Source organism: Bombus flavifrons, chromosome 1, assembly GCF_040668555.2.
Source record: "Bombus flavifrons isolate JBK064 chromosome 1, iyBomFlav1_principal, whole genome shotgun sequence".
Lineage (NCBI taxonomy): Eukaryota > Metazoa > Arthropoda > Insecta > Hymenoptera > Apidae > Bombus > Bombus flavifrons.
The window spans coordinates 2,274,361-2,286,908 of NC_138442.1; the positions used below are offsets into that span (position 1 = coordinate 2,274,361).

At 27.8% G+C, this 12,548-nt stretch overlaps 1 protein-coding gene across 2 annotated transcripts in view; it reads right to left on the minus strand.

The window, feature by feature from the left end:
- Nucleotides 1–12,548, minus strand: part of LOC138184093 (adenosine receptor A1) — a 335,048-nt gene that overhangs the window by 122,520 nt on the left and 199,980 nt on the right. For both annotated transcript variants that reach the window (XM_069121779.1, XM_069121769.1), the window contains one exon: nucleotides 9,802–9,836. The gene's annotated coding sequence lies outside the window, so the exon portion shown is untranslated. The remainder of the gene's footprint in view (nucleotides 1–9,801; nucleotides 9,837–12,548) is intronic.

Below are 12,548 nucleotides of genomic sequence, written 5' to 3' on the forward strand. Positions count from 1 at the left end.
AGCAACTTTGTCTATATAGAAAATTCATTTATTTGCTATGATAATATACAATAGGAATATTAGTAAAGATATTAATGTAATCCACCCATTTAATTTTTTTTATTTATATTAAAAGTAATTAGCGTCAATAAGTTGAGTTTATGTTGGGCTATATAAAAATGCGATCACCTATACACCAGAAAGAAGTGCAATGGAAACAAAATTTAATCAAAGTTCTTTGTGTATATAAATTTGCCAATATAGGACAAATTTGCTCAGAATATTAATTTTGACAACACATTCCAACAACATTATATAAGTGAGATACGCCTTTTTTGTACAATTACCAATTTTGTAATACATCACAATACATTAATATATTGATACATACACACAATACATTGATAATAATCAGATAATAATTTTGTATTATTAAAAATATTACTTCAAGTAAGAGGAAATTAAACCATTTTTGTATGATAATGACAATGAAAATTACTAAACTTTTTAAAGTATAATTTTTGTGAATCTTTCTTCAACTTCTAGTACTTAATATTTTCATATTATTGTTATATATCATTTTAATTTTAATATTATCGTGAATTGAAATGTTATAAAAAGAATAGAGTAGAATTTGTAGTTGTTTTTGTTACCTTATTTCTAACATGACGAATTTGCAAAATTATTACAAATCTTTAAAACATGAATCTCTTTTCACCTACTTTTCGCAATACAGTACCAAATTTTGTATGTATGTATTACCTTTTGGTATTCATCGAATGATAACATTTCATTCTCGTATAATACACTCTGAATCTCAGGCACGGGTGCTTGTATTATAAGAGGGTCATTTGTATAATAAAAATTTTCTAAAGATCTGTTGAATGTTATTATCATTTCATTAACCTCATTTATCACTCGAAGTGGTACGAGTAAAATGTTCCTATCACTTCAAAATCACCCATAATATACACGTGTATTATTAAACCAATTATACTCTCAGTAGATGTTCATATCGTAGAAAAATTCTTCTCATGCACGATTTCTGCGCAGGGGGATTTACTACGTTTTCTTAATTTGGTTTTCTATACTAGGTTATACAGGGTGGTTGGTAACTGGTGGTGCAAGCAGAAAGGGGGTGATTCTACGCGAAAAAAGAAGTCGAAAATATAGAATAAAAATTTTTCGTTTGAGGCTTTGTTTTCGAGAAAATCGACTTTGAATTTTCGCTCGGTACGCGTGCACTTTATCACGTCTCGTTATAACGGATCTCACTGTAGATCGTTGTCTCGATGGAAAAATTTAAAAAAAGAAAAAAAATTAAAAAAAATGTAAGAGTTAGGTTCTACAAGGCGTACTGTAAAAATCGCGATACATATACAGGGTGGTTGGTAATTGGTGGTACAAGCAGAAAGGGGGTGATTCTACGCGAAAAAAAAGAAGTCTAAAATATAGAATAAAAATTTCCTTTTTTAATTTTTTTTTTTAATTTTTCCATCGAGACAACGATCTACAGTGAGATCCGTTATAACGTACCGCACGCGTACCGAGCGAAATTTCAAAGTCGATTTTCTCGAAAACAAAGCCTCAAACGAAAAATGCTTATTCTATATTTTCGACTTCTTTTTTCGCGTAGAATCACCCCCTTTCCGCTTGTACCACCAGTTACCAACCACCCTGTATAATCAGTTGCACTGTAATTGGTTGTCTTTTACTGAACAGGCGGTTGGAACGCGCAGTGAATTTCGAGTGGCGAAAATTGAATCGTTCGTGCTATTGAATAGCAATTATCGAGCCGGTTAAACCCCGTTTCCGAGCCTCACCACCGTCAGTTGATCACTGTGCTTCGAGCAGTTCTTCAATTTCTCAATTCGATGTTTTCGAATCTTCTTTTTTCTTGAACAATGAACGCTTCTTTTATAAATTTATGAATTGTCAAACGAGACATTGAGGAACAAATTAATAATTCGGTTTATAAATGTGAGCAATATAATAATAACTGAGAGCACAAAATATTCAGTGTAACAACTGATTTTGTTATCTGAATGAATAATCTGAATGAATAATCTAATACTATGGAGTCACATTGATAGATAAAGGTAGCTTCGCTTATTTTCGTTCTAAATACCCCAAATATCATTTAGCATCTTATTAGCTAATTAGAAGGTAATGACAAAAAGAACAAAATATATGATTAAGCTTCTCATGAAAGATACAATGAGTCACAAAATCATTCGCACAGCGGAGAATGCAACGAAACTTTATCAAATAATAAGACAACATAAAGAGATATTTGATACTTGTTATTTTAGTATACAGGGTGGTTGGTAACTGGTGGTACAAGCGGAAAGGGGGTGATTCTACGCGAAAAAAGAAGTCGAAAATATAGAATAAAAATTTTTCGCTTGAGGCTTTGTTTTCGAGAAAATTGACTTTGAATTTTCGCTCGGTACGGGTGCACTTTATCACGTCTCGTTATAACGGATCTCACTGTAGATAGTTGTCTCGATGAAAAAATTAAAAAAAAAATTTTTGTTTTATATTTTCGACTTCTTTATTCGCGTAGAATCACCCCCTTTCCGCTTGTACCACCAGTTATACCCTGTATAATACCACCTGTATAATAGTAATATACTCTCATATATTATTATTTGAAGAGATACAGTTATTAGCAATATTAGAACTGGATTCTGCTGTAATATAATTTCATATATTTGTACCAATTTTTATATTTAATTCATATTATTACTAATTTTATTATTGATGCTATTTAATACATTATAATATAATAGTAAGTGATTTTTCCCATTTTACATTTTTGCTTCCTTGCATATTATATATAATATCGGTTTTAACTGTAAAATATCTATACATAAAATGAAATAATATTCGTATGTAATGTTTGATACTGAAACTGGATTTAGAAACTGTTCGTCCCTAAAAAATTATATTCTCAAGAGAAAAATTAAAAAAAAAATTTTTATTCTATATTTTTGACTTCTTTTTTCTCGTAGAATCACCCCCTTTCCGCTTGTACCACCAGTTACCAACCACCCTGTATACAACATATAGTTTAAAAAGAAATTATGAAAGAATTTCGAAACGAGCTTTAATCGTTTTTTATCCTGTTTTCACATTACAAAATTATAAAAACAGTAATGTCATCAGTATCAACATTACATCGCAAAAAGAGTGTTCTATAAAATATTAATTCCATCGGAATAATAACTTTTTAAAAATATATCAATAATTTTGTGATTCACTGTACACTGTATAGTGTCTTTTTTAGGAAGATATTTGTTATATATTCATTATTTATTTAATCAATAGTAATTGTCAGAATTGAAAACTTAAAAATATGTATTATTTTTATAGTAACTGAATCATAGTTTGGCAGCCGAACTATTGATTTTATATTGCATTAGATATTGAAATTTCTATGCGAGTATATATCTGTTTTATGTAATTAATTACATCCAGTGGCTCCTATAACACTATTATACCATTTCGTAAATTTCTTGACCTAAAAAAGAAATTTTACACGATATTATCGTAAAAATACGAGTAAAACGATTAATTTGTCGAGGTAAATTAAAACGAGATACGAGCTGTTTTTTAATATTCAAAATTCTTAAAGAACACCATTTCAATTAAAAAATTCCGTAAGATTTGTCACCGTCATTCTGCAAAATATTTAAATTTCTGATTTGAACTTCAGGTAAAAAGCAGATTAATGCAATTTTTATAGTAGAAATGCGAGTTTGCAGTTGCGAAATTGAACAAATGCTATTTCTTGGCTTTAACAAACTTGACCATATTTTTCGTGCTTTTGCTCTGCAAGTAAAGAATTTCAAGTAATTTTGTAAAGATTGAAGATCATGATAATCTGGGTTTATCGTAAAAAATAAAATTTGAAATCTTTTATTTTAATACAATAAATATCGATATCTATCAAATGTATGCAAAGTAACATGGAATATACACGCCAATATATATATTTTATTCTATAAAATAAAAAATTCAAAATATCAATGAAAAATTCAAAGGACACGACAGCTTATAGTATATGTAATTCTAACAGCTTATATGTGCACACGGCGTAGGACAGACATAAAAGATGAAAAAGAGAGATCAGTAATATTTTACATCAAAATAACAGTTACCGCAGACGTTATCCAACAGAATTCTGCAAGAAAGATACTGAAAATAATTTTATTTCAAATTCAAGAAACTAGTAGAAAGAATTATGAAAATAATTTTGTGTTCACTAATTCTGGTATCCTGTTGAATGGAATACTCCATTGCAAAAAGATCATAAATAACTATTTTGTTCAACATAATATTCAATTTTGAAAAATACAACAAACGTTATAAATATCGTCTGCATAATAGAATTTCCTTCATATTGAGTGTTCATTAGAAACCTAATGATTTTCCTTACTAACAAGCAATCATATGGACGAATAAACTTACTTATTCAGAAAAAGGATTATTTAATTTGGCAGAATAACGCCAATAAAAGAAATTAATCGTTTCAGAAGCGAACGTTCTTTAAACACTGGACAAATAGTTTTCTATATCAATTACTAATTATAGAAGTACATTTTTAAAACTTTCCTGTGAAGAAAATTTACTGGAAATAATTGTATGTATCGCTTAATTAATTAATAATTTGTTCAAGTAGAATTCGTGATTCTATAATTCTATAATAATAATAATTCGAATTCTAATACGAAAAAATTGATTTTCGTTTTAATTTTAGTTTAAATAATAGTCACAAAATTGAGGATTATCAAATAGATGTCATTTAAAATGTATTAATGTTCTTTAGAATAATTGAAAAATATTTTTTCATATTCTCTTTCATAGTATTCGCAGAGCTATTGATCAAGTTGTCGATGACATGAATAATTAATTCTACTTATTTAAATCAGAATACGCTGCTTATGTCATGAAAATTATATTATATTATATCTTGTATTATATTAAGAAAAGACATTTTGATTGGAGAATTCTTTTCTGTCATATTTAACACGAATCATTTTTAGATCAACCTATAGTATTAAACTACAATATGGAACACTGATGAAATCCACAAGTCATTCGCACTGCCAGTATGTAATACGTAGTCTGTTTGCGAAGAATCTAGCATTCAATTGTCCAGTGAATCATGCAAAGAGAATGAACTTTGAGCTACCGGAATTCAAACGAGCGATTGCAGCTATAGTCTATTGTGAACAAGTAGACCGATTTAAGTCCACATTGAAAACAAAACGGCCGACTTTACTCAGTGAATGAAAGAATTCTGTCCCATTGGAACATGATACGGGTACATATAACAAAACGTCGCAGAAATTGATGAGAATTTGGTTAGGAAAGAGAATTTGGCTCATCTGTGTACATTATGTCTGGTAGAGTAGACTGTGCTTATAATTTATGCTTGTAATTTTTAATTGTGGTGCGGCTGTTTGCAACGATATTTTAATGAATGAAAGAATTCTGTCCCATTGGAACATGATACGGGTACATATAACAAAACGCCGCAGAAATTGATGAGAATTTGGTTAGGAAAGAGAATTTGGCTCATCTGTGTACATTATGTCTGGTAGAGTAGACTGTGCTTATAATTTATGCTTGTAATTTTTAATTGTGGTGCGGCTGTTTGCAACGATATTTTAATGAATGAAAGAATTCTGTCCCATTGGAATATGATACGGGTACATATAACAAAACGTCGCAGAAATTGAGAATTTGGTTAGGAAAGAGAATTTGGCTCATCTGTGTATATTATGTCTGGTAGAGTAGACTGTGCTTATAATTTATGCTTGTAATTTTTAATTGTGGTCCGGCTGTTTGCAACGATATTTAACCCCTTAACCTACGATTCACGTAAGAAAATGCCCGTAATATTTACGTTTGGCCCGATCATCGTACTACGGGCTATGCCCGTAGTTGTAGGTTAAGAGGTTAAATGTATAAAACTCTTTATGCTTAGAATGCCAAATGTAACCAAAAACTATATTGTTCAATCATAAAATAAAAATAAAAGTGAAATAATAAATAAAAATGTAAAAGATGAATAACATTGGCACGTTATGAAGCTTCATATTTCTTATAATACAAGTAAGAGTCAAGGAATTACGCCCTCTTTTAACCTCTTACTAACATATGTTACGTATATACATATGCCCAATGCATACATATAACTGTGCATATTAACAAGCTATATATCAATTAAATAGTAAATGTATTTATTTTCGATACATTTGATCTTGATTTTCAGAACATTATATTTTCTGTAGAAAATAAAAGTTAAAAATTTTGTTCTTAAAGGGCATAAAGCCATCAAATTCGTAAAAATGTTGGATTCCAAGATTTTTGTTTTTGGAATTAATCAAATAATTATAGAGATGAAATTTGCATCCGCGAAGTTAATGTTAAATAATCTATATATACAGGGTGGTTGGTAACTGGTGGTACAAGCGGAAAGGGGGTGATTCTACGCGAAAAAAGAAGTCGAAAATATAGAATAAAAAAATTTTTTTTTTTTTAATTTTTCCATCGAGACAACGATCTACAGTGAGATCGGTTATAACGAGACGTGATATAGTGCACGCGTACCGAGCGAAAGTTCAAAGTCGATTTTCTCGAAAACAAAGCCTCAAACGAAAAATTTGTATTCTATATTTTCGACTTCTTTTTTCGCGTAGAATCACCCTCTTTCCGCTTGTACCACCAGTTACCAACCACCCTGTATATTTCTATGTATTACACATACATATTTCTCGATATACGAGAATCTATGATGCACTTATATGCAAGGTGTTAACAAAATTTGAATGATGTCTGTTAATTGTGATTTTAGAGACCAAATCAATAAAGAAAATTCATGAACAAATATATCTTTTGGAGCTAATTTTTCAAATTACAAACAATTTAATTTTACGCTAGAAATAATCTATTGACTGTTATAATTCAATAAATCAGCTGAAGAACTTTTCTTTCTATTTCACTCGCACTTCACGTTTCTCACTCTGAGGTAAACGAAGTTAAATATAACGATATCCTTCAAATTCTCAAAGTGTTTTGCTACATACACTCACAGCTGATAAATATCGTCCATTTTCTTAACACTCTGTATGTAGAAAAATATATGTGAGAGAAAAATACTCAAACGCCAGACAAATCAGTCATTCTTTTTATTCGGTCGAGAAACGAAAACAATTTTGTAAGAAACGAATTTAATGCCTTCGAAAAGATAAAAGCAGACACAAATCCTAAGGAATTAATGTACGACATTAATGCTCGTAATTAAAGCTACTACGCTAATGACGAATTAAAAAAGCCGGTATAGACAAAGATCCTCAATTGAATTAATAATCTCCGCTCTATCGTTTGAAGTAATTTCGTCGTTCGCATTATTCACCAATAATGTAATTACTTCTTTTTGTTAAAAATTTTCCCCATAGGGTAATATAGTAATTTTCGATATATTAAATAAATGTGTATCCTGGAGGTTAGTATATTGCTACGTATTAAAATTGTCAAGATTTTTACAAGTATCTACATAAAAATTATTTAATCAATATTGTAGAAATATTTGCGAAGAAATGGTTTATCTCAATGATATTAGAATATTAATACTAAATACTAAGCTATGAATACTTTTGCATTTATAGAGAATTTAAATGTACAAACATATACAGATATAATACTAAAAAGTTTACAAGATATGCAAAATAAAGTACTGACTATAATATTTATAAGCAATGGGATGAATGTTTACTTATATTGCATTTCTTTAAATGTATTCATAAAAATTTTAAATTGTATAAACATCCGCAGCTTAGTAGGATAGCTATCGGTCTTTGTACTCTGAAATCCTTTTTAAATAAACCGATGTACTTGTGCGAAAAAATTATAAATACAAATAAATACACATTACGAGAAAATATATACACATATTATATTTATCCATCCTTATGGTGTAATACTAATCAATCTTTTCGACATTGATGTATCTTATTTCGTATAATAACATAACTGTGAGATCAATGTTATCAGTGTCGGATATAATTTTTTATTTTTTGGTGGATATGTTTATCTACTTTAGTGTACTTACTTGAGGATACATAACGTAGTAATCATCATTTAACCCTATTTGTCTATAAGATATCAGCATTAACAATTTTTACAGCTTTAACAACAAGATATCAGATTTAACCCTCTTTGTATATAAGATTTATAAATTCCTTCACAATGTGTTATTAACGTATTAAATTTGCTCAACCATACATATTATGTTAGTCAGGCAATAAATAAATATAAATAAATAACACTAAATATAAATAATTACCACTCGAAATAATTATAATCTATTGAATTTATTAAAAAATTTTTAGAACGGGGTTTGTTATATTTGATTGATCACATGAATAACATTTTTCAATTTGTTTTTTTAATTATGTTTTCTGAAATATCAATGTGACCTTGACGTCTTTAAGTAGCAGCGCATATTTTGTTTAGTTCTATGTTGTACCAACTATAAAGGAACGAAAATTTGAGAAAATCGACACAAGTTTTGAGATTCTAAACGAAACGATAATTTGTGGGTAAAGCGTTATTTTGAGTAGTAATTTTTATTGACTCATTCTGTGTGCAATCATCGCACTCCAAAACACTTTCCAGTAGCGAGATATCTGCTATAAAACGATAATAACAATCGAAAAATAATTGATTCAATATATTATATCAATTAAGAGATATTGATGTAGACAGATATAGATATATATATGTATACAAGTATTTTAATCGATTTATGGTTACATTATATAAATTTGATTGAAGAATATACATATAAATTTGTACTTAATAAAAGCAGCATTTATTACTTTTTTATGGAATCAACAATCTATAAATTTAAATTATCTATTAATACATTTTAAAAGTTTACAACTCTACAGAATAGCCGATCACGGTGAAATATATAATTTGCCAATTTTATCCGCCGGTTTCAACTACCATTGCACGAACATTTTTTTTTAACTTTTAAAACTGCATTTTATCGTGTCAAGATATTTTATATACAGCTACAATGATCATAAGAAACAAGTCATTTTATTTGAAATTTTATAATTTAATTACACCGTATTAAAAGTAAATACGTTTTCGTAAAGTAATCGGTTCTTGTTCGGTAGAAAAGTCGTTTTTAATTTACTGTTAATAAGACGATTGAGAAATATGATATTTCATATAATTTACTAGCGTTTAAATATATACGTTGATATTCGAAATTTTTTTTTTTTAATGAAAAGCCGCTATTACTTTAACTATTCTCTGTATTTTTATATTTATTACTGATTATTCCTTTACTGATGCATAAATTAAAAAGTATGATAGGTTTTTGCTTTGTTAACATAAAATACAGAATGTTAAATTCTGTAAAATGTTAATATGTATATTGTAGCACATAAACACATAAACGTAACCATATAAAAAATTTATACACATATAAAAATGGTACAAAATTCCAAAAATTGAAAGCTTAACATAAAAAGTTGATATTTCTAAAGAAAATTGATTGTAAAAGGAATACATATATGTTCTTTTATGTATCTATACAAATTTTCTGTTACACTTGAAACGTTAATTTTTTGAAGTATTTTTATGCTATTAATGTAGCTTATTTAATCCACCTTAAACATGTGGCTTGCTTTTGTTAGTGGTTCAAAATTATAAAATACTTTATCAATGAAAAAGAAATAAAATGAAAGATACAGAGTATAAATTCATTCTGTTAAAATGCAGAGAAGTGGAACTTACGTTTACAAGCTGCATGTATTTTAGTACTCCAATATCTGTAACAAAATTAAAGAACGTATAAATTGTAGATCTATGAATCACATGTCTACATAAATCGTAAGTGTGCAAAATTTTACATGATAAATTGATAATAAATATTACCTGTTAAATGTAATTAATGATTATTTTAAACTGTATCAAAATTGACAGGGCATTAAGGTGTGAATTAAAAGATGAATATTTCAAACTTTCTAATTTTACTCCTATCTTTGTTTCTTATGAAAATTCATCGAATCTCAATTAATTGTTAACTGACTATTTTTATAATTGAATTGTCTTCTTAATTTTAGTTAACATTCACGATCTTCACATTTGAAAAATATTACCAAATATTACTATTTAATTTTTATTCCTTATTTAGTAATTCCAATTTTTAACTTTAACAGACACTTCCAATTATTTCGCGAAATTTAAAAGTGTAAAAGTACAGAATGTATGTAATATACAAAATATATAAAATATTTAAGGTAAAGTACTCATAACAATATTTGGATGATGAATGAAATAATTTTAATTCTGTTCATAAAAATGTGTCAAATAGCTATTAACCTTTAACAGAAAATATACAGGGTGGTTGGTAACTGGTGGTACAAGCGGAAAGGGGGTGATTCTACGCGAAAAAAGAAGTCGAAAATATAGAATAAAAATTTTTCGTTTGAGGCTTTGTTTTCGAGAAGATCGACTTTGAATTTTCGCTCGGTACGCCTCGATTTTATTACGTCTCGTTATAACGGACCTCACTATAGATCGTTGTCTCGATGGAAAAATTAAAAAAAAAAAAGAAATTTTTATTCTATATTTTCGACTTCTTTTTTCGCGTAGAATCACCCCCTTTCCGCTTGTACCACCAATTATCAACCACCCCGTATATATGTAAGGGTATATTATACATGCACACAGTAATACTTTCACGAAGTAATAAATGCAGAGAAACGGAGATTAATTCACAAATATCATATAACATGAAAAGAATATGTTTAAAATTCTTGAAAAAAACTGGGAAAATATAGAATCAGATTTCATTATAAATTTGGTATTATGTTACTTCACTCGTAGAACATACTGTTTTGATTTGTAGAAAAATCTTGGCAACCAACGTCTTCAAATTATTTACTTTGTCCACATCAATTTGCACTGTTCATCACGTAATCAGATTCTACAAAATGAAAATTAACTTTAATAGTTTCGTCACTTGTAATTATTCCAGCTTTCTTCATAGTTTTTTTATTAATCGCAAATAATATATCATTCAACGTAATAGAAAATAAATAAATCATTGCAGAAAATTCAGATTACAATTTAAAATTGTACCTCATACAAAATTTTTTTTCACATTATCGTCCTGAAATAATATCATGGTATTATAATATTATGTGTAATTACCGTAAAGTATTATTTGATATTGAATAACAATAAAGTATTCAAACCTACTTATATGACCTTTAAAATTTTTAATTTATATAGCTGTTCAATTTATAAGCTGTTACCTATGATAACCCAGTGGTTATTACTTTACTGATATTATATTAATTAAGTGTTAAGATTAGTTATTATTTAAATATTATTTATATCATAAAGCAAGATATAATAGTAAGAATTTCGTCTGCTTCGTTTAATATTCAACAAATAACATATCTTGAAAGCTAAAATATACATATGTATATTTTTATGTACCAAATCTTAAAATTGTGATAAAAAAATTTTAAGTAAGAATTCATTTCAATGCTTTAACGCCAAGGAATTAAATTCATTATCTATGCAAACTGGATATTACGGTTTCACTATCAGAAAATAATGCGTGCAGTCTAGAAGGTTGATACCAGATAACGGTTTCAGTACGTTGAACATGTATGCAAATTACGTTCCAGTGAGACTTTTTATTTCATCATACGTTGCATAGAAATAACAGTAGAGTATTACGGACATGTATGTACTTATAAACAGGAGAAGAAGTTGTTGCTAATTAGGTTCTACTTGGCTAATATAAATTTTTTAACTAAAAAAATTTTCTTAAGTACGTAAATAAATAAATCGGTAGATTTATTCAATTATTATTTTTATATTTCTTAATGCTGGATACTACGTATCTTTTGCAAGAAAAAAGACAATTTATCTATGTATTTTGCTAAAAATAATTTAATAACTTTTAAAAATACAAAAAGTCATTCAAATTCTTCAGAAGGTAATGAGTCTATAAAATTATTATCAAAGATCGTGCAACTGGTCATTTTGACTGTTTTGGTGATTTCAATGATAAATACGAAATTTCTTACTGCTAGTGCATATTATTAAGAATATAAAAGTAATCGCAGAGCTATAAAAGGAAGAGAAGTAAAGAATAAAATAACGAAAGGGGTACTTCGCGATATAAATCGAAAAATTTATTTTGAATATATTAGAAATGCCTCGTGCAATTATAGATAATAATAATATAATAATTATAAAACAATATCCAAAGAAATCATAAACAACTTTTAAATACAACGCAAATATTGAAAATTGTCATACAAACGTTGATCTTAAAATATTATTTTTGTTGCGAGGTTCCAATTTACGGATTGTAAATATACACGAAAATATTCTTAAAACAGTCATTTAAATAATATATTATTGTATTTGACTGAATTTTTGAATATACGTTATTTTACTTGAATAAATAAATAATCTTTTATTTGATCAATTTAATTATTTAGCTATCGAATGAAATA